We start from the raw sequence: 21,821 nt of genomic DNA, 5'->3' as shown, positions 1-21,821 counted from the left end.
GAGAGCACAGTAGTCTCAGCTGGCGTAGGGCAGGGATAAACGGAGGTGAATGGCACAGACCTTTATCCTGCAGTGGCCGTAAGTGGGCTGCTGGTTGATTATGATGATGATGACGGATTTCTACAGACCCTTTTAGAACTCCGAAGAAAACTTTCCGTGCAAAGCGAAAAACCTTACCTTGCGGGTGCAGAAATAAAATAAATATTGCCGCGACTGGGTTTCAAACCCGCGGCATAAGAGCACTGTGATATCACCGCAGCCGATCACTCCTAGTGTTAAAATGCAACACTCTCGCTCTGTTCATTGCACGTCGTGGTCTTCATCAACCTCCATCTGCGGCGCAAACACATCAGATCTAACCCCGATCAGAGCTTAACCTGAGTCTAATACCGTCGCTAAATGTGCCGCCGACCTAGCAAAGTAAAACCATGGGCCAACCAAGCTAAACGCATGCTTGCGCACGCCTACTCGGTTTTACTACGTTAAAACAGTACCATTTTTTTCCAGTCCACAGATGGCTAACGGGGGGTAAACCATCGCAATACGCCTGATGCAGCCAGCGCTGTAAAAAAGAAAATTTACACCCACCTACCATCAACGTACGACTAAAGCCCCTGAATTTAAGTACGACGAGTAATCAGTGCTAGCTGGTTTGCAAAGTTATTAACACAATAAACTACCTCTGAATATGCGTGAGTACCTGCAGTGGCCTATGAATGATTTGGCGGAACGGTGGCGGAGGGGAAACCATACTCTGTGCCACGGTCTGTATTAGGCCTGGTTTAGGGTTTAGAGGTAGAAGTCCAGGGATGAGTGGTCTTTCCAGGGCTGGCAGCTTTGTACACGTGTATATGGTGTTCCATCTTTTTGCATCGGAACGGGGCATGCGGACGGCAATTCGGCACCGTCGCCAGACTTGAGGAAGCAGGCTAATACAGCTTGTGCTGTAAAATTAAGCGATGACAAAACGATAATGTACCAGATAAACGTCACGTAGGGAGAAGTTTCGGGGAAATACATTTCCGAAGTCCTGTGTCGGTGAGGGAGGAGCCTTTGCCCTGCAGTGGACGTAGTCAGGCTGATGATGATGATGATGATGCGTCAGTGAGTGAAAAACTTTATTTGCGCCGAAAGTATTTAACGTCGAGCCCAGCGGGCGGGTACCAATGTCCAGGGCTCCAGCGGCCACGGCTGCAACGTATGCCTTGTCGACCAACCGGACTTTGTCGTCCCAACGCTTCCCCCTGTACGAAGCGGTGGTAGCGGCGGCACTCAGAAGCTCGCTTAAGTTTTCTATTTTTTTGCACTTCCCATTCATACTTTTTGTGGCACTCATTTACATGTAGTCCGCAGCACTCGGGCGCAATCGTCTGCGGCACAAAAAAACAACAAAGAGCACCAGCGACATGAGCCGTGGCAAAGCCAGCGCCGTAAACAAAGCGTGTCCCCGAAAGATGAGGCCCCCCTCCCCCCTTTGGCAACCTCCACACTTCTTCACCTCTCCCCCATCACTTCTCTGCGCGGAGACCCAAAAGGCCGTGGCGGCATTTGCGGTGGCCCCAACCACGAACACGCGCACCCAGCGCTTGTATAACAAGGAGCGGCGGGAGCAGCAGCAGGGGCTGCGGGAGCGACCGGGCAACACTGCGAAGACAGCGACGTCTTTCACCTCCTCTCTGGTTCTGCGGCGATGAGTACGCGCCTCCCACTACAACTACTCTACAACCGCAGCGGCGGGGGCTACGCGCCCAAGGAGCGTGCGCCTCCCAAACGGCGTCATCCTCCTCATCCTTTTCTCGTTCCCCTCCTCGCCTTCCTTCCGAGACTCATCCTTCCTTCCTTCCGAGGCGAGGAAGGGAACGACCAAGACGGGGAAGGGAAGTCGCCGCACGCGCGCACACGCACCAGAGCCGGCGACGCGCGAGTCAGTAAGCCAGTCAGTCAGTCGAGCGCTCAGCCTGTGGCGACTACGGCGGCGGTGAGGAGACGGAGCCAGCCAGCCCTGTGACTAACGCACGTCACGCGTACAACGACGAACGCTTCGGTTCACAGGACTGCGGCGCCGGAACGGGACAGGACAACGCAAATAAGAAGAGCAGCTGTGTGAGCACGCAACGACGACTACGTCGTCGCCAAGAAGTTTGCGGTCGTCTCTGGAGGACGACATCCGCGCAGGCCTCCAGGGCCTCTGCTTGACGACGTTCCAGGCTTCAATGTCTTCAGTCCTTGCCGACGTTAACGTAAGGAGAGTGTGTCCGGAGTCTTCATAGAGCGCCGCCCACAAGACGTAGACAACGGTGCGTCGCCTACTGCTGAAGGAACGTCCTGGACCTCCCTTGGACATTCGGAAAGATTGGCGCGGTTGGGAGTGTGGCGAAGCAATGATGCAACGAATGGGTTGTGACTGCTTGGCTGCACATTGAAGAAAGTGAAGATGAGCGCGGAGGCGATCCGCCTCACGCTGGAGTAGGTTGAAGCGAGTGTTCCGGAAAGTTGCGACGCCAAGTCGATACCAGAGTGCGTGACATCTTTTCTTGCAACGGCGTCCAACGGCAGCGAGGGGAGTACCAGCCAATGTTCCTTTGATCCGACACCAAAGAGTGAAGCGGAGCAGAATTGTAATCGAATTGCTCCGCAAGTTTCATAAAGTTTTGGTGAGGACGGCGAAATGGTTATCCAGGATTGCTAAGGAACCAAATGCTTCCTGAGAGATTTGATAATTGTCACTAATTTTTAGCACGTCGAGTGACCAACGTACCGACTGCCTCGGAAGTTGCCTGACAGTTGATATCGCCCTCAGACACTGCTGCAAAGTTTGATTTTAAACGAGGAATTCTCTTCAAAGTGGGATCTAGCTGTAATTGGTGACAGTCACGTAAGGACATAAAATCTCCAAGTCACTCCCTCTCTGCTACGGTCCTCATCGAGACAAGTCTCATCGAACAAACGGAAGCGAATATAGTAATTTCTAATATCACGCGCTGCAGTGTTCTCGTCGGCAAAGTAGCATCGTCAAATTCTCATCATGGTTATGTGACAGATCCCAGTGACCTCTAACCGTGCGCTATGATGACGACCCAGATGAAGTTTGCGGAACACACCGAAATTGATTCTTGAAAAAGTGGACTTACTCCAGTTGCCCCTTAAACGCTGCGCCCTACCGGTGAAGAATATAAGGTAAGCCAAATCTGCCTTTTTGCACTGTTAATATTCTCTGTGAGAAGATTTTGAACCGTTGTCGCATCAGTTGCATTGAGAAGTTTGGGACTTACTTCGAGTCGCCGGCTAATCCGGTCCATGTGATATCAACAGATGCGCTGTGGCTACAGCATGCTTTTCGCTTGCTTCTTTTTTCTTTCACTGTCACAAAATGGTTTACATCTATTCCAACTAATAAGTTAAATTTTTGTTAATGGTTGCCTGGTATCTGAGAAGGCACTCCAAAAGTTTCGATGGACATAGAGTGTAAATTTGTGTTTGGCGAGGTACACTCTGGAATTACAGCTGAAAGCCGTATACGTGTCAATACAACTACATGTCGGAAAAGCCGACTCGAGCGGCTCGAGTGTTCAAACCTTTCCTTGCATTGCACAAATCTTAAATGGCCTCTGGTACTTGCAGCTAATGTACTTGTTGCCTGTTACATCATTGCTGGTGCTACCTGACAGGTGAATTTGCACCGCCTTTTCCAGCCTATATCTGGTGGCTTAATAAAGTGCGATCGGTAACTGAGCGCTCCCAGTAGTGTATGCGTAGGTGCATCGTAAAGACTAGGAGCCATGCATTACTTTTCAAATATTACAAAAGCAAAGCAATGCGTAGGCTGTATTAACCCTTAAATTCCCAATGTCGCGAAATCACCACACACCATTTGCACGTCATGTATTTATTACTACACGAGCTTACATACAAAGTTTGGTGTCAATATGTCCTCAGCAGCCCGCAGTTTCTTGTCAAAATGTTTGGTCTCACTGTGAGCAAAGTATAAGGGGAAGAGGGAGCGAATCGACTGTTTCCGGCCAGCGTTGAACAATTCGCCATCTATCACATTCTTACAAATGTTCTAGGAAAAACAGGAAGACTTTTGTTGGGCAGAAATTTTTGTCTGTCTTTGGACGTTCAAGTTCGTCTAAGGCTATCCATTTGAACTTTTATGAAACTGCATACTAGCTGCACAAAAATGCACTACCTGCTCAAACTTGTTGGACATAATGTACCAAACGTTAATTGCTCCTAACTGGCTGCATATGGAGTTCTCATACTTTAGCAGCGCTAACAAAATTTTGTATTAGAAATGAAAATAGGTTAAAATAGCTAGAACAATGAGGAGGTGCTTTTTATTTCGTCACATTTTGGGCACGAAACGGTTAAGCAGCACCAGCCTGGCGCTTTCAACATTTTGGTGTCAGGGAACTTCATCGACATCCGGAAGCATCGCTAAGGTCATACCTCCAGTCCTCCTTCTGGCTGCTACTGCCCGCACAAATGCACTGCAAAGTAACAAGGAGAGAGCAACAGGCTGATTCCAGAGAAAATATAGACAATGATGCGTCAGTCAAGCAAATAAGATCAATGTTACTACCTTTGCCACATTGTAGCATAGCGCGACCAAATGATATGACGATTCAAGTGTACGCACAGAAGGATGAAACAGTGCCCTCGCAGGTTAGTTAGCGAGCAGCCTGGTCACAATTTGGTCTGGCTGCTTAATCGCTGCTCAAAATGGACACGATTCAACCCTAGTGCCCATCAGTATGGCCTCCTGCAGAGTCATCACAAGAACAAGAGTATGAAAGTAGTTTTAAGGAGTAAAACTTCGATTGCTTCAAGTCACTCAGCGCTTCTCGAAGCGTCGACGTGTGTAGGCCTGGTGCCAGAAGGGGGGGAGGGGGGTAATTGTTTGATTGTTTGTCCGTCCTAAATAGTCCCGGAAACCTGTTCTTTCCTTGTAAAGCGCAGAAACTTGTGAGGCGTTGTCAGAAATGCACTGCCGCTCTTGGGGAAAACGCAGATAGCCGACTGTTTGCATGACTTATGGCGGCACCTAGGCTGTGCAACATTCCCTGTGCTTTGAAACTATAGTGACTGATATAGGTGCACTATTATGTAAAGTCCTAGAGTGAAGGGTTGCAACTACAGTGACATGTGCAGTGGGCTCTTCTCCGTTCCTGTACCCAGCACTGCGGGACCTCTGTTCGCGATGAGAGCTCGCCTTTAGTAGTGAACAACGGAAAACGTCTTTTCGTTTAGAAACTCCTCACTCGATATGGTGGTTTCATCAGAACGTCTAAAATATGTGAAAGACATTGCTTGCTATCGCTTCGAGCACAGGTTGTAAAACTGTTCCTCACAGCTGCATTGCAGTGAAGCAGAGAACGTTTCCCTTCCAGCTTCAGCTTAGGTTTATTAGCATCGCGTAAATGGAAACGATTGCTTTTATAGCAAAGTTACTGCGGGAAATATGAATCCGCGAACTCACACGCGACGCCTTGTGAAGGAAACATGAGTTATCTGAGGTTCACGTTGAGGATGTTGCTATAGCTACCGGTAGAATAAACCCCGCGTTATTCTGCCGGCTATTCCTCCAGGTGGTGTAGCTATAAAATGTTAAGTAAAGGGGCTAACCACCCGTGGCTCAGATCTTGTTCCAAAAATGTCCTCCTGGAGCTCCCAACCAGCTGGAAACGCATCTAGCTCAAACTGTCACCATTTAGGATTCAGTTTACTGTTAAGACTCTCACGAGGATACCAGTAGTGAAGGGCTCCGGAAATTTCGACCACCTGGGGTTCTTTAACGATGTCAGTGCACGCTGAAGAACCCCAGGTGGTCGAAATTTCCGGAGCCCTTCACTACGGCGTCTTTCATAGCCTCAGACGCTTAAACCCCAATAAACCAAACGATACCAGTGGAAGCTCGAAAAGCCTTGCTCCGAAATTTTATTGGCGTGTCTAACGGGTATCGCCTTGGTCAAAATTACTGTCGAGTTACCGAGGCTTGTCGAGTTGTAAACATTTATAACTTGCGCAGTACGTCGACTATGCACAAAAGAATAGAGTGATGAAAACGCCTCCTTTCATTCAGTAGTAATAGGTACGAATCGACACAAGCAATACTGGTTCTTTCATGTCTTCAGGAAGAAGAGGGTACCGCATGCACTCTGTACAGTTCCCAACTCGACTGGAGCTTGCACGAGTCGGGGAGGTCGGTTAAGATGTTTACGAAATGCAGTCACGAGTCGTCGGCGTTACTGCCCTAGAGTGTTGACGTAGAATCCCCTCGTCGTGTGTTTGGACGTGCTGTCAGCATACAAGCCGCGACACAGAGGGAAGACCGGCCCACACGAAACACTGCCGTGAGTCGTCCGCGTGTCTCGTCTTCGGGACACATACATTGCATCGTCGCCCGGGACACACTGACCTCCTCATGTGAGCGCCCGAATCCACCATCTTTTTTTTGTATTATTGTTCTTTCTATTCTTTGTGCCGCCGCCGTCGGAGGAAAGAGAAATATTCCACCAGCCCGGCGCGTTTCTTTTTCCGTGGGCGCCGCCGTGCAATGCAAATGCAGCCGGGCTTGTCGTCCACGGCAGACTCCTTTGTAAAGCACAGGCGCTCAGAACAAGGCCTGCATACGCGACCGGCGCGACACGGTGCGCACGGCGGCTGCCGCAGGAATGAGGAGAGGAGGGCGGGAATGCTTTGTGCAAATACGTTGCGGCGTGCCCGGGACGCGACGGCTGATGCGCACGGCAGCGCCGCACCCTCCCCTCCCCCCCCCCCCTCTCTCTCTCTCTCCTCTCGTTGTCTACCTCAATAAATTTAGGACCCACCACAACATGGGAACCGACGGTGCTGCCTCGGAAGAGGCAGCCACGTTCAACCACATTCAAGAGTCGTCCTACATCTTGTTTGCTTGCTTTTTTGTGTATGATGTAATTAGTTGGCTGACAACGAGCGGAAGAACGAAGCCCGAAAACCCGCGGTGAAGAGGGTGTTGTGTAGAAATTCAGACGACGAAGTGGAAGTATTTCTTGGGATGGCGTTGCGCACACGAACAAACATACACAGGAAGGAGCAGAAGACAGAAAGAGCGCTCTTTCTGTCTTCTGCTCCTTCCTGTGTGTGTTTGTTCGTGGGCGCAACGCCATCCCAAGAAAGATATGCACCAACTCGCCCAGCAAGAAGTTCTTCTACATTACTTGAAGTGGAAGTAGATGGGTTATGGCACACAGGTCTTCGCTACCGACGGGGTCGTCCTTGGCTGTTCATAAACTAACTTTCGTTCAAACAAAGTTTTCAATGCCTGTTCTTGAAATGAATCGCGTTGAGTCTGCCCACCGAACGCATTGAGTCTGCCCACCAACGTGCTGTAGTGTGAAAAGCAGTGACATCAGGTTTAATGCACTTTTATAGTAGAACTTCGTTCGGAGGCACGCACCTTCTATTCATTTTTAATTATTTTCTACAATGCATCAGTTCGTACATTTACGGCTACACATGCATTGGTTTCCGGCGTAAAACTACAGGTTTTTTATTGGTAAACATTACACGCATGATCTCCAACGACTTTACAGTTGCTTGCCGCTGTCACCATCCATAACTCACAAACGAATTCTCTAGCTGCATCATCTTTTCTTACCTTCTCAGTCATGTCTTAGTCTAAGTTCGTCAGTTTTGGTCTGATAAGTGTATTTGGCTAATTAAATATTATCAATCATCATCAACAAACTTTTGCCGCAAGTTAAAGCGCATCTTCTCCTGCAAGGTCAAATTCTTCAGAAGGGCAAAAGACTAAAGCAATTAAGAACAAAGAAGAAACGTACAGTCGTGAGCACTGTAAAAGGGAACAAAATTTGGGTATTCATTTACTCATTACTCCGTAATTATAAATTAGAGGCACATTTTTTTATGTTCTTCAAATCTTTTCCCTGTCGGCATACGCAATATCTAAAGTCCTTTTCAAATTTTGTGAAGAAATAACGACAAAATCTTGAGTTTTGTGCTAAGAGCTTGTTCCCTCTCGTGTTGCTCAAGGTCGTATCCTTTTTTGCTAGGAGACACCTTACTATAAACGAAGTGTGCTGGTGGCCAGATTACTCCCTTTATACTCCTATAAAGGAGTATATATACTCCTATAAGCGAGTTGCAACTCCGCTGCGAGAGAGTTCGTGGTGTATACCAGCAAGCAGCGCGAAAGAAGGTGCTAACGGATAGAGAGGATGCAAAATGAAGGAGCAAAAAAAAAAATAAAAAGAGAGACAATAATATAGAGAATAAAACAAAAAAAAGAAAGGCCTCTGCGAGCAGAGGTCAACGATGCCAGTCGTATTCTTTCACCACGGGCCGTAGTGTGACCCCCCGCAGTAAGCGGCAGACCCGTACGGGAACGTGAGAGAGAGAGAGAGAGAAAAAAAAGAAATAAAAGTAACAAAACAACGTATTTCCGCTTAGGGACACGTGTTTCTTGGCCGCTTGTCGGCAGCTAGGGGCACCCCGTTGCGTTTGCGTGTGCTTGGGACGCCTGGAAGGGGGCGCCGGCTAGACGCCGGTGCCGCCTAGGCAAAATGAACGAATGAATGAACGAGTGAGTGAGTGAACGAGAGGAGAAATAAGCGCCGTCGTGCGTTGCGTAACTCTGGTCACGTAACAACTCGCGCGGCCGCCGCAATTTCCGAGTGGAAACTTCTCGCGCCGCTACCAAGTTCACGGCAGCGAATGCCGCAGGTTAGAAAAGCAAAATAGACAGAAGAGGCGCAGCGAGATGGAGAATGGGAAAGAACGAAAAAAAGGCAGAGAGAGCGAGATATGCGGAAAGAAAAAGAGGACGAAGTGAAGAAATAAAAAAGTAAGAAACGAAATGAACAGGAAAAGCGAACGAAACGAGGATGATTTAGCAAAGAATAAGTACGGAAAAAAGAGCAACCATTGAAGATAAAGTAAAGGAAAGAAGGGAAACAAGGAAATGAAAGATGCAAGGAGAGAAAGAAGCGAAGGAAGGAAGCAAGAAAGAAAAAAGAAAGGAAAGAATTACAGGAAGGAAGGAAGGAAGGAAAAAAAGAAAGAGTTTAACGTCCCAAAGCGACCCAGGCTGTGAGGGATGCCGTAGTGGAGGGCTCCGGAAATTACTACCACCTGGGGTTCTTTAACGCGCACTGACATCGCACAGTACACGGGACTCTAGAATTCCATCTCCATCGAAATTGACCCGCCGCGGCCAGGATCGAACCCGCGTCTCTCGGACCAGCAGCTAAGCGCCGTAACCACTGAGCCGACGCAGCGGGGTCAGCACGGCGCTTGTTCCCTCTTAAATTGTGATGCTTTTTCAATATTAAAAGAAAGAAAGAAAGAAATGAAGGAAAGAAGGAAGGAAGGAAAGCAAGAAAGAAAGAAAGAAAGAAAGAAAGGAAGAAAGAAAGAAAGAGAGAAAGAAAGAAAGAAAGAAAGAAAGAAAGAAAGAAAGAAAGAAAGAAAGAAAGAAAGAAAGAAAGAAAGAAAGAAAGAAAGAAAGACCCCACACAAGTGGCACGCGCACGCTGTAACAGAGCCGCCGCAAACACCTGTATTCTTCCCTCAGTGTCTGTGGCGCGCGCCCTGAAATCACGGCGGGCCGAGAAACAGCAGCAGCACCACCACCGGCAAGAACACCCTTTGTGTTGTTCTGCGCGGAAGCGATCTGCTCCTAAATTTAAGCGCCCCGTCATGACACCTCTACCTCTGCGGGCCACTCCCCTCCTCTCTCAGTCCTCTCTTTTCTATTTTTTTCTTCCTTAGGACTCAAAAGAGCCGCCGAAATGTGGAGAGGGTCTCGAAAACAGAAGGGCCGCACTCGCTGAGTCGGGAAAGAGGGGGTTACGGCGGAGACGAGGTGATATGCCGCCTAGGTCTCGACCCCCATTCAGCACCACGGGACCTCTGTCTGCAAGCCGTCTCGTAGGAAACCGTGCGATGCTACTTAAAAGAAGCCCCCCTTGAAAAGAATAAATGTGGAATATGGCATCCGGTAAAACGTGAAGTGTATTTCGGAGAATGCAACAACTACCGAGTCGTCAGCTGTCCACCTCTGCCGCCACTTCCGTGATGAAAGACAAGTGCGGTAAATTACGCATACTGTCCGCTCTAGTATAAACGGAAGCACCTCTTAAAGCGGGTCAGGAGGGGACAGAGTTCGGCGGCCCTTCATAGTGTTTCCTTCAATCCTTCATCGCTCGTCTTCAGTACAACTGTTGCGTCATCACCACTTCCGTTTCTTCACCGATTACAAAATGCGACAGCAGGCGAGATGTCTTGTACAAGGGAAGATGAAAGCGGCATGACGACTGAATCGTCAAAATTGAGAATGAAATGGAACTGTATCCAGGTGTAGTAAACTGCTGTAGTAAAGAGCAGTTTGTGATAGACAGCGAAGCGTTGGAAGTGGTAAGGGAATACGTCGCAAGTACTGACCACAGATCCGTTCCACAAGAGTGAAATAACTAGAGGAAAAAGAATGGGTTTTAGCGCCTTTGGTAGGTACTCTCAGATCATGAATGACAGTTTACCAATATCCCTCAACATAAAAGTATATAACAGATGTATCTTCCGGTACTCACATACATGGGGCAAAAACGTGTAGGCTAACGAAAAGGGTTAAACCTAAATTGAGGATAACGCAGTAAGCTATGGAAAGGAAAATGGTAGGTGTAATTTAAAAGCGAGGAAGAGAGTGAAAGGATTCAGAGAACAAATTAGAGTTAATGACATCATAGTCAAAATCAAGAAGAAACGGTCGTGGAAAATGTACTGTGAAGGAGGGCTACCCTTTTTCAGGGGAAGTGAGTGGATTTCAAGAGAAAGTGCGGCAAGGAGGTTGCAGAAAGTTCGATGGGCGGATGAGAATAAGTCTGCGCGGATAGGGTGTCCGCGGCTAGCACAGGACAGGGTTAATTCGAGAGATATGACAGAGGCCTTTGTCCTGCAGTGGACGACGCAGTTAGGCTGGTGATGATGATGGACTGTCAATTACAGCAACGTTGATTGCTAACAAACACAAGTGTATCATATCCTGCAATACCGAAGAAGAAGAGCTCCTTCGTGGGGTGTACAATGTGAAGTACAGATAACTAACTGGCAACTGAAGTCGGGTGAGTGATGAGATTAGAAGATATGCTGATATTGAGTGGTTGGTAGTGGCGCACGACAGCGCTTATGTGGGAGATCTATGGGAGAGGTATTTGACCTGCAATGGGCATAACCTGAATTGCGATGATGATTATATCTGGGAAAATATAGAGTTCAGCGCTTCCATCACGGTGCCCCACATGCGCTGGCTGTTCGCCTTCCTGTACTCCAAAAGTCCCCATCACAGAGTCAAAGGTCTGCAAAGAAATGCGCTGATTTCTGTGCATCTGCGTGCCGATATCCTCAGCGTTATCTTTATATCTATCTATGGACTCCGCGCCAATGCGCTGGTTCTGAGCACGTCTGTGTATTTTGGCATGTGTTCGTGTACGGATGCTAAGCACTAAGTGTGATCTGCACATCTCTACATGTGATGACTTCATGTCTTGTGTGCAATACGAGCGGCATGTAAATTGTGTGCGAAGATCATACCCAGCAATTCTGCACAGAAGCATTTTTGAACGCGAAACCGTTTATGAATGCAATTTCTTCATATAATGTAATACTTCACTATAACAATCAATATACCCGCATATTACGCGATTTGTCTTACTTTTTTTTCTATTAACGTTTTTGCTATCGTCAAAGGCGTTCCCCATTGTTTTTTTTATGGCAGTCTTAACTCCTTGAGAAAGATTTTGTTACATTTCAGATTGCCTTCAATATTTTCATAACAGTATCTGACACATGTTTATACGGAAGGGCTTGATGGTGCCCCAATTCTTCCTCTTTGAAGCTGTGCTAACATTTTTTATTTTACCTACATTCTTCCTTCCCTATGCATTAATTACATTATGAGAGATAGCGGGTCGCTCTGACAGCAAATGCTAACATCTCCTCAAATCACATCTACGAGGTCTGTTAGAAAAGTATCCGACCTTTGGCCGTAGAAAAAAAAATGGCATAACTGGAGCGTTGGAAACCTAATTACCTTCAAAGTATTCTCCTTGGGACTTCACACACTTCTCCCAGATGTGCTGCCACTGTTGGAAGTATTCCGAAAAGGCCTTTTTCGGAATGGAGTTTAGCTCAGCTGTCGCTGCAGCCATAATGTCCTCTCTTGTCTGAAATCGCGCTCCTTACGATGGCCTTTTGATTTTGGGAAACAGCCAGAAGTCGCAGGGGGCTTTACCAGGAGAGTAACGAGTGTGTTGAACTACAAGAGTCTGGTTTTTTGCCAAAAAAGTCTGAATCGAGTGCGAAGAATGTTCAGGAGCATTGTCGTGATGGATGCGCCAATTTCCTGTTGACCGGAACTCCGGTCTCTTGCGCCGCACAGCATCACGTAGGTGACGAAGGACATCCCTGTTGTACTCTTTAGTCATTGTTTGACCCTGGGGCGTGCGTACTCGTGGTGTGCCACACAGCGAGAGTCCAAGAAAGCAGTCAGCATCACTTTGACGTTGCTGACCATTTGGCAGGCATTCATTGGTCGTGCGGACGTGGAATTATTCTACTGTGACGACTGGGATTTGTATTCCGGGTCGTACCCGTACACCCAAGACTCATCACCAGTGATTATGGTGTTGATGAAGTCGGGGTCACTGTTTGTGGAATCCAGCGTGTCCTGTGAGACTTCAACACGAAGCTGCTTTTGCTCCACCGTGAGCAGCTTCGGCGCGAATTTCGCCGCAACTCTCTTCATGGCCAAATCTTCGGTGATAATGGAATGTGCAGAAAAACTACTGATGTCCACCTCTTCCGCAATTTCTCGGATAGTCACACGACGGTCCCGTATCACCAGAGCGTTCACTTCGGCAATGATCTGGCCATTTCGGCATGTTGATGGCCGACCGGAGCGTGGCTCGCTCTCCACCGATGTGCGGCCATCTTTAAACCAGTTGTACCATTGCTTAATTTGTGTGCTGCTCTAAACATCGTCACCGAAACCCGTCTGAATATTTCGAATGGTTTCCACTTGGCTGTCGCCCCGTTTCTGGCCAAAATTTGATGCATTAGCGCTGCTCCTGTCGCACCGCCATTTTGCTTGCACTAAAAAACCGACGAGAGCACTGCGCACTACCTCACTCAAACGCTGCCTCCCAGCGACTGACGCTATCGGCAGGCGGGAAAAAATTCGTGCATGCGCACGACACTTCAAGGTCTGCTGGTGCAAGCGCGCTTGTTTCATATCCATCAGGTGTTCGCAAAAAAAAAATAAGGTCGGATACTTTTCTAACAGACCTCGTAAATGAATGAGTAAAAATGCACAGAAACGTCTAAGAAAACCATACCAGTGTCACGTTTAATTAAGCCCAAAACAGAGCGTCATAGTTTATGAACAGTGACGGGACAATACACGAGTATGTTTCGGAGAGAACTGTCTCGTGTGTGACAATTTTAGGACATATGTGCGTGCGTAGTTGAGGACAGTTCTTGTAAAGTGTGCTCCTCTGCATGCGCATTTACGCGCGTACAGTTTGCCGCCCTTTTTCTCTTGCATCCTCTCTCCCGTCTCAGTTCCTTCGTTTCTTCTTTTTTTTGCTTTGGCCAACAACCTAACTCCCCTCCCCCCCCCCCCCCCTCCCTTCCGGCTCATTTAGAAATCAGTAAGCCACTGCCAACAGCGCCGTTCAACTACGCCATCAACGACCTTCTGCGGCAAAACATTGTCAGGCACAAAGGCTAATCAATATTGTTGTTATAAGAAACTAAGAGCAATTTGCATGTTTAAATGGCTGCTCAAGAATAATTGGGGAGAGTGTACAAACAGTGCGACAACAAAGCTTCATGGATGCGTGTGACGTGAGCATTAAGTAATACGGACGTTGCGCTTAGTTCAACAATTTTTACTTTTTTCAAAAATTATACTTGAATCATAAACGCTTCGCAAGAATAGGTTCTCAATAGTCAACCGCAGAATGGACAACGTGATCTTAGAAAGTCCGTGTTCTTAGAACTTAGAAAAGCTGTTCATCCGCGCAAGAAAACAATCATAACTTCACTCTTCGGCTCGAATTTTCAGTTTATTTTCTGTCATCAAAAGTTACTGGAGGCAAAAATTAGGACGTGTTTTACTCTTAAACTCTGTATGTTTGTGCCACCTGAGAAGTTATTCTTTCAGAAACTTGCGATGTGTGCGGGCATTCGATGTGTTCGACAAAGACCTTGAGTTTTCTTTTTTCTGAAGTTCTGGACTGGCTCGACAAAGATATTGAGTTTTCTTTTTTCTAAAGTTCTGGCTCGGAAATACGTGAAATGTTCTGGCTGAACCAGTAATTCGTGAACACTACTGAACTCGCCTAGATAACGATAAATGGTGATATAAACGCGCACTGCATATTGCATGGTGCATGGCCTACATTCTATATATGGCCACACTGGTAGGAGGATAGCTTCACCACGCTATCGATGGCACTCTTGCGCTGCAGAATTTCAATTTCATGCCTGGTTCTTTATGTCGCTCGGGATTCATACCATCGAACCTTTGTGAATCATACGGTTAAGTTGAATCCATAGATAACTACATTTTTTTCTTGCTGGCTTCTTAGATAACATTTTTTTTGGCGATCCCATTCTTTCTGTTAGTGCTCCTCCTTTCTATTCCAGTTTTCCTCTCCATCGGTGCTAACATCCCAGGACGGGCCATGAAAACGGTGCTTGAGTATCTGTATAGATATAAGATATAATTCAGCCGCCACGCGGTGGTTCAGTGGTTATGGCGCTCGGCTGCTGGCCAGAAAGACGCGGGTTCGATCCCGGCCGCGGCGGTGAAATTCTCGAGGCCCGTGTATTGTGCGATTTCAGTGCACGTTAAAGAACCCCAGGTGGCCGAAAATTCCGGAGCCCTTCACTACGGCGTCCCTCATAGCCTGAGTCGCTTTGGGACGTTAAACCCCATAAACCAAATTATAATTGATGACGCTTCAAACTTCACAAACTTTACATTACAAACTTTCCCAGCTTCCTCAGTGATCTATACCGCGATGGTTTGACTTAGCTGAGAGCAGGAAATCTATCTCTTTTTTGGGGTCTTCAAATCCTGGGCACACCTTCGCTGTTAGTATGTGCCATTTCAACAGAGGCCAACAACCTCAGTCCTGGATTCTTAGACATCAACAGTAATTCTGAAGCCAGTACGGAACATTCTACGGTACTGCTATACAAATATTGAAAATAATGGCCCATTGTTCTGAGGGGTAGCAAAATCTTTCTTTTAAAGTTTATCCAGTGCTCTCATCATGCAGTTAAGACTGCCATTGGAAATAAAGTGGGAAAATTTTTGACGATAGTGAAAACGTTAATAGCAAAAAATACAAGCCTGCCGGGGAGAAATCTGCGGATATATTGATTGTTACGATGAAATCTTACGATATATGAAAAAAATTGCGTTCATAAATTATTTCCCGTTGAAACACGCGCTTCTCCAGAATTTCTGTGCATGAACAACCACACGAAGCAGTAGCCGAATAAGAAAGAGACAGCCTGGATAGAGGCGCTTCTTGTATGTGTAATCGGAGTAGATACAATTCTCGTGCAGTTCTGACCAGCTTTTCTCGCGTATATATCTGCGAAGCTATTCTTCCTACAACGCTTCAATTCCATCCATTACTGCGACCAGACAACAACTCCGTTAAACTCTGATCGATCGAACACAATCGCTGTACAAACCATCATCTCATTCCACATAAAGAGTGACAGACAAGTGTGAATGGCTCTTTCATTCAGCCAGCTGCAATGTTCCAAATCAAATATTATATAGCAGACACGCCGAGATCGGGGACAACGACCCCATTGAAGGTCATTGCGCAGACGTATTGCAGCCGCTCTTGATAAACCGTCGATGAGGAGAGCAAACACATTATCGCGTCTCCTTCCTTCTCAAAGAGAGATTCAGCTGGGCCTCGAATGAGGAGCGAATCGTCCTCTTTCTCAGCTCTCTTCTTTGAAGAGTGCTTCTGCCGCTGGAGCAGCGAGGTCGCCGCTTCCATTGTACTCGACATGTAAATGCGGGGCTGTGAGACGAGCAGCTAAATACAGAGGTTGAGGGAAGGGGAAGTAGACGGGGAGGGGGGTTGGTATGAGCCGGTGCGCGCTATCAGGTGGTCCGTAGAGGCCGAGACCGCTTTCCCACCGGTCCTACTCGGACTCCTTGCTATACACGTGTGTGTGTTCATTTCGTGCTACGCGGGTGGGTGTTTGTTCTTGATAAGAGTACGCGCGGGTATGTGTGCGCGCGAGCGCTCACACGCGCAGTCAGTGCCAGCTTTCTGCACTTCATCTTTCTGAAACATGTCATGACTGAGATCGGATTGTCTTATCGGTATTGGGCGCAAATGACCCTGTTTTTTCAAAAAGAGTGCTTCTAAATTGTGCATGCGCTACCTGGGAACTGTATACTGTGTGACTCGGGTTCAATCTTCAGCCATTTATTTTTATGGCACAGTTATTTAGAGCGATTCTCTTAATTCGCATTATAGTGCGAAAGCCCTCCTTCACGCGGTCAAACCGGCTCACTGGTTTGTGTGAAGCCTGACCTTGGGGGTGACCTTGGGCAAAGCTTAAATAAATAAGTAAAGTATTACCGCGATTGGGATTCGAGCCCACGGCGGCGCGAACGGACCAGCTTCGCTGGCCACTGCACGAGAGCACTTCGCTATCGCCCCAGCCGATCACGAGTCGTGCTAAACCTCAGCACAATCTCGCGCTGTGCATCGCGCATTGTCGTCTTCATGAAATTAATCTTTACCTCCCGATTCTTGGCCGATCCCCCAGTGTGGGTATGTGCCATTCTGTCAAAGGCTACAACAACAACAACATCTGCGGCGCGAACAAATAGATCAGATTAACCCCGACAGAGCTTAACCTGAGTCTGATATCGTCGCCAGACGTGCTGACGAGCCGGCAAAGCAAAACCATGAATCAACCAGACTAAACACATGCACTTGCACGTCTACTTGGTTTAACTGCGTTAAAACCCTACCAATTTTTTATGGTATGGTTATTTACAGGGCTTCTCTTAATTCATTTTTTTTTCTCTTCGCAAGGGTGCAGTATCTTTGTTTTGAATATAAACTCAAACTATAACTTAATTCGAATCTGCGTTTCTTCCCTGAAGGAATCTCTCGAAGAAAATCTCACGGCTTTATCTTTCCGCACCGAACCCGGACTCCTGACACAGATCGGTTACCCCGAATCGGTGACGTCACAGCAGAGCATGGGTGCGCCTCTTTATATGCTGCTGTTACAAACTACATTCTACAAACAACAGTCTACAACAGTCCGCAAACTTCTTGTCGCTTATGGCTTCATATCTGGCGCAGAATTCAAAAGCGACATTCACTGGTTCCTCGCCTAGTTTTTTGCACGATTCGATGAAAATATCCGTCCTCACCGGCATAGAGAAATGACGCCGTCCTCGAAGGAATGGACACCACGGGAATGCCTTCATGGTCGCCTCGGTGCTGACTACTCAGCTCTGTCCCGCAAGGAAAGGGGGAAGAGAGAGAGAAGGCCAAAGTCTCTAATGGCACATTAAGTCCGGTGTTGTAAAGCCAGAATATCCCTGACGCGCTTGAGTCTTTCATACACGCATTATGCTGCACTATCGAGAAAAATCTGAGGGGTTGTTTGCGCGTATCTGTAACCCACTGTTTCATGAAAATAGCACGAATGGCACAAACTTTAAGAATGAACGCGCGGTGCACACTTCCAAGCTAGCAGAACTGCAGCCCTATGCAGCCGTGCGTTGGCCAGCGAAGGTGATCTGTTCGCAACCCCGCGGTCAGATACAAACATCGTTATTCCAACTAGGCCGGTATATTACTATAACGACTCCTTTTGGTTTCGTTCAATACCGCTCTTACTTTTCACCGCGCAGAGTGGAAGATCTCGACATTATCGGGGTTGTGATGTCACTTTTCTAGTATATTTTTGCACAGCAGTGGCCAACACCACCATTATTCTCGCCCTCATCTATTATTGAGAAATGCAAACCGCAACTCTTTTTCGCTAACTACTCGGACATTCTTTTTTAACACACACGCAAACAGCTTGCTTACAAGTAGATCGCGGGGTATTTTTTGACTGCTTTCTAGCGATTTTCTGTGCGTTTATGGCTGCGTTGCTTTATAGTTTCTTCGCGTATATATCTGCAATTGTGCAGGGTGCTGAATTTCTTCCTTCAATTGTGATACTTCTTCAGCGTTAAAGAAAGAGAGAAAGAAAGAAAGGAAGAAGGAAAGAAAGAAAGGAAGAGAGAAAGAAGGAAAGAAAGGAAGAAAGAAAGAAAGGAAGAAAGAAAGAAAGAAAGAAAGAAACGAGAAAAAGACAGAAGGAAAAAATAAAGATATAAAGAAAAATAGAAAGGAAAACAGAAAGCGAAAGATTCCTTGTAGAAACAATTTTTTTTTGTTTCTACAAAGAGAAATTTTCGAACTCCGTCTTAAAACCTAGACCATGCGCAGAATTTGTCCCCTCGCGGAAATCAAGCATGATGCCACGTGTAGACGCCGACGTATCCTCCTTTAATTCAACGGGGCCAGCGAGGCTAATCGAGAAACAGGAACCGCCTCCGAGAAGGTCAGCGCAAAACGAGGAAAACCAACGACACCTGTACCAGCGGCTTACCGGAATAGCAAAGGTTCGGCCGGCCGTTGCGACCAGCGGACCACGGCGGTTGCCACCCACCGTGAACGATGATCAGTGACGCCCGAATAGTTAAGCGGAGCGCTGGTCCCCGCCCTGATTGCAGAGTATGCGCTTTACCTCCGATGTCCCCAAAGCCCCCTGTGGATTCACACGCTTGTTCGATACGCCCCACAGCGTTCGGTTGTGAGCCCCTTTCCGTACCACCTCTGACACACAGCCCGCTGGATGCTCTCGCGGTATTAAGGCGAAAACCTTTAATGGCTCAAACTCTCTCCCGTTAACAAAGCTGTAACACGCGTTTAACTCGGGAACTAGAAACTATAGAAGAAAATCAATGGTTGCTTCAGATAGAGCAGGAGAAAATGAACCTAGAAGCCAAGTTTGACGACGGTAGAGCATTTAGTTAATTAATTATAAGCAAAAATGTCGAAATTTCGTCGAAATAGCAAGAACGTCGATATAGCCACTGGAACAGTGTGACGTCACATCCCCCGGAAGTCGTCATGACATAGTGAAAATTGTCACAGAATGGTCGGAAGAACGTCGAATTTGGGTCGGATTAGATGGGGAAATGTGTAATTAAGCGTAATTAACACTTAAGATCCCCGAAAGATGTACAATTTGGGTATCAATATAGCCACGGGAACGGTGTGACGTCACATCTATCGGAAGTCGTCACGGCAGTGTCCTCGGCTTTCGCCTGTCAACACTTTAGTTGCTAAAGTGTCCACGCAATTTTTTAGTTTCAAATGTATTGAATGCTCTCGCTGTATGTACTGGATGCTGTCTATGTATGTACAGGACGATTCATTGGTTTCAAAAATTTTCAAATGTTTAAAGTGATCACGCGTGCTTACCGATATGGGGACCGGTGATCTGGCTATCGTTATGCTACTTGCGCGATTTGCGTGCAAAAGCAATCGTCACGAGAATATTACAGCATGAATTAACCTAACCATTGATTGCCTACACACTCCCCTCGCAAGCATCGCCGTAAATTCTGTGCTATTACTATCTTTCGCGCCTCTTGTTCATGCATTTTCTACGTGTTGTAGGATTGGTTATTTATGCTCTATTCTAAGTATTCATGTACTGACATTTCCCCTATAGTGCTCACGGCCTCTGCTAGCAAAGTAAACAAGTAACTAAGGGACGACATCAAGCCCGTTGGCCAATAGGGAGCCACAAATTTGGTTGGTTTGGTTTGGTTTATGGGGTTTAACGTCCCAAAGCGACTAAGGCTATGAGAGACGCCGTAGTGCAGGGCTCCGGAAATTTCGACCACCTGGGGTTCTTTAACGTGCACTGACATCGCACAGTACACGGGCCTCGAATTTCTCCTCCAAAGAAATTCAGCCGCCGCGGCCGGGATCGAACCCGCGTCTTTCGGGCCAGCAGCCGAGCACCATAGCCACTGAGCCACCGCGGCGGCTGTCACAAATTTGGGCTCTAACACGAAGTTAAGCTCCGCCGTTTAAGCTCCAAGGCTCTCAGCACTCCAATATCTTTTGACAGCGCGGTTAAAAAAGACAAATACAGAAAAGAAAAGGAAAAAAATAAGACGAAAAGAAATTCATCGGTCCAAGACCATTTCAGTAATAAGCTTTTTTTCCCTCTTGTCTCCCTTTTAGTATAAACGTCTGCGCTGGGCCAGATAAAGAGACAATAATTACAATCGCGTTAATAGAATAAGAGGCGTTCTTTTGTATCTGACTTGGCTTAGCTAATTTGTTTCAGCTGAGTTAATCTTTTTCCCGTTTCCGATTGGTCAAGTTTCGTAAGGCGTGCTTTGCTTTGAAGTGTGGTTCTGCACGACATGGTCTGGTTTGGTATGGTTTATCTTATTCGTTAATTCTGTCTTAATTCGTTCAGTCTTGGTCGACTGGTTACAAAATGTATTTCGGAGCGTAAGTCGCGACGGGACGTTGCTGTCTCGTTTGATTCCTAATAAAGGTAAGTGCCATGTGAAGTGCGATTGTTGCTCCCATCATCGTTATTCATTTTATTAATCCTTTTTTAAACTTTTGTGGTTCGTTGGGATGCTACTTACCTATTTTATTTTTAGGCCCCATTGTGGCAGCGCCCTTGTTTTTATGAGATAAAATGGGGAAACTGTTCTGAGTAAAGTGGCCTGGCAGTCTTTCTAGGACCTAATGACCTAAGGACCTAAGGACCTTCAAAAGCTTTGAAAATGTAATCACATTTGACGATACATGTCATTTATACCCTGTCACAGTAAACCGCATCTCATTTTCGTGCGGGAAGCTTGAACACCTAAAATTACGGTACTTCGCACATTCTTAAAAAGAAAATACTAGTCGTCACCTCCTACTACTTGGAGAGAAATAACAATTCTCAAGTGCCGAGAAAAGTTTTTAACTGAGAACAAAAAAAAAAAAGTCTTCTTTACGTCTGTCTTTGGCGCTCAGTGGCTATAGCTGCTTATGCGCTAAAAAATCCTTTGTAACTTTCTGAGTACATTCACATGCTCTCATAGCTACGATCCAAGTACTTTCATGAAAACGGTAAACATGAGTTCTATTGCAACTAAAACTAACTGCAACGCTTGTCTGCACTGGAAAAGAAAGAGCAACAATAGTGACCAACTTAGCGTCAGAGAAAAAAAAGCAGCAACAAAAACAGAAAATTTCTCAGAGTATAAATGCATCCAACTACATAATGCGCGTAAAAGGGGCGTGAAAATTAACGGATGAATTAGCAAACACGATGGTAATGCGATAATGCGATCAGCGCACTAATTACGCTTTGTTCACGGACATAAATCAGCTCTTAACTGCCATTCATTAAACCACGGTCTCCCTATCTCTCTCTTCGTGGACTCTACACCGAATTCCGAGGTGGCCTCGATGGCGCGGAGCCCACTTAGGCGCTCAAGCGAACAGCGCTTCACCGGCGGCGTCGAGACAATGGAAACGCCAGCAAAAGCGCGCGCAACGCTGAGCGCTGACAGCTCGTCTCCGGCCATAATTCTCTCTCGCGCGGCCAGTTCACTTGTCATTCGAGCCGGCTCGCCCATTAGAACCAGTCCCCACCACCTAGCTGTCCGCTTGGAA

At 46.9% G+C, this 21,821-nt stretch overlaps 1 protein-coding gene across 1 annotated transcript in view; it reads left to right on the top strand.

Annotated features, from left to right (window-relative positions):
• The first annotated feature begins 1,738 nt into the window (after positions 1-1,738).
• LOC149332114 (uncharacterized) overlaps positions 1,739-21,821 on the top strand; it is a 53,929-nt gene continuing 33,846 nt past the window's right edge. The window contains exon 1 of the mRNA XM_089555696.1: positions 1,739-3,177. The gene's annotated coding sequence lies outside the window, so the exon portion shown is untranslated. The remainder of the gene's footprint in view (positions 3,178-21,821) is intronic.

The sequence above is a fragment of the Amblyomma mixtum genome, chromosome 8 (assembly GCF_055824585.1).
Source record: "Amblyomma mixtum isolate Tamu chromosome 8, ASM5582458v1, whole genome shotgun sequence".
Classification (NCBI taxonomy): Eukaryota; Metazoa; Arthropoda; class Arachnida; order Ixodida; family Ixodidae; genus Amblyomma; species Amblyomma mixtum.
This window is presented reverse-complemented; position numbering and strand designations above follow the sequence as displayed.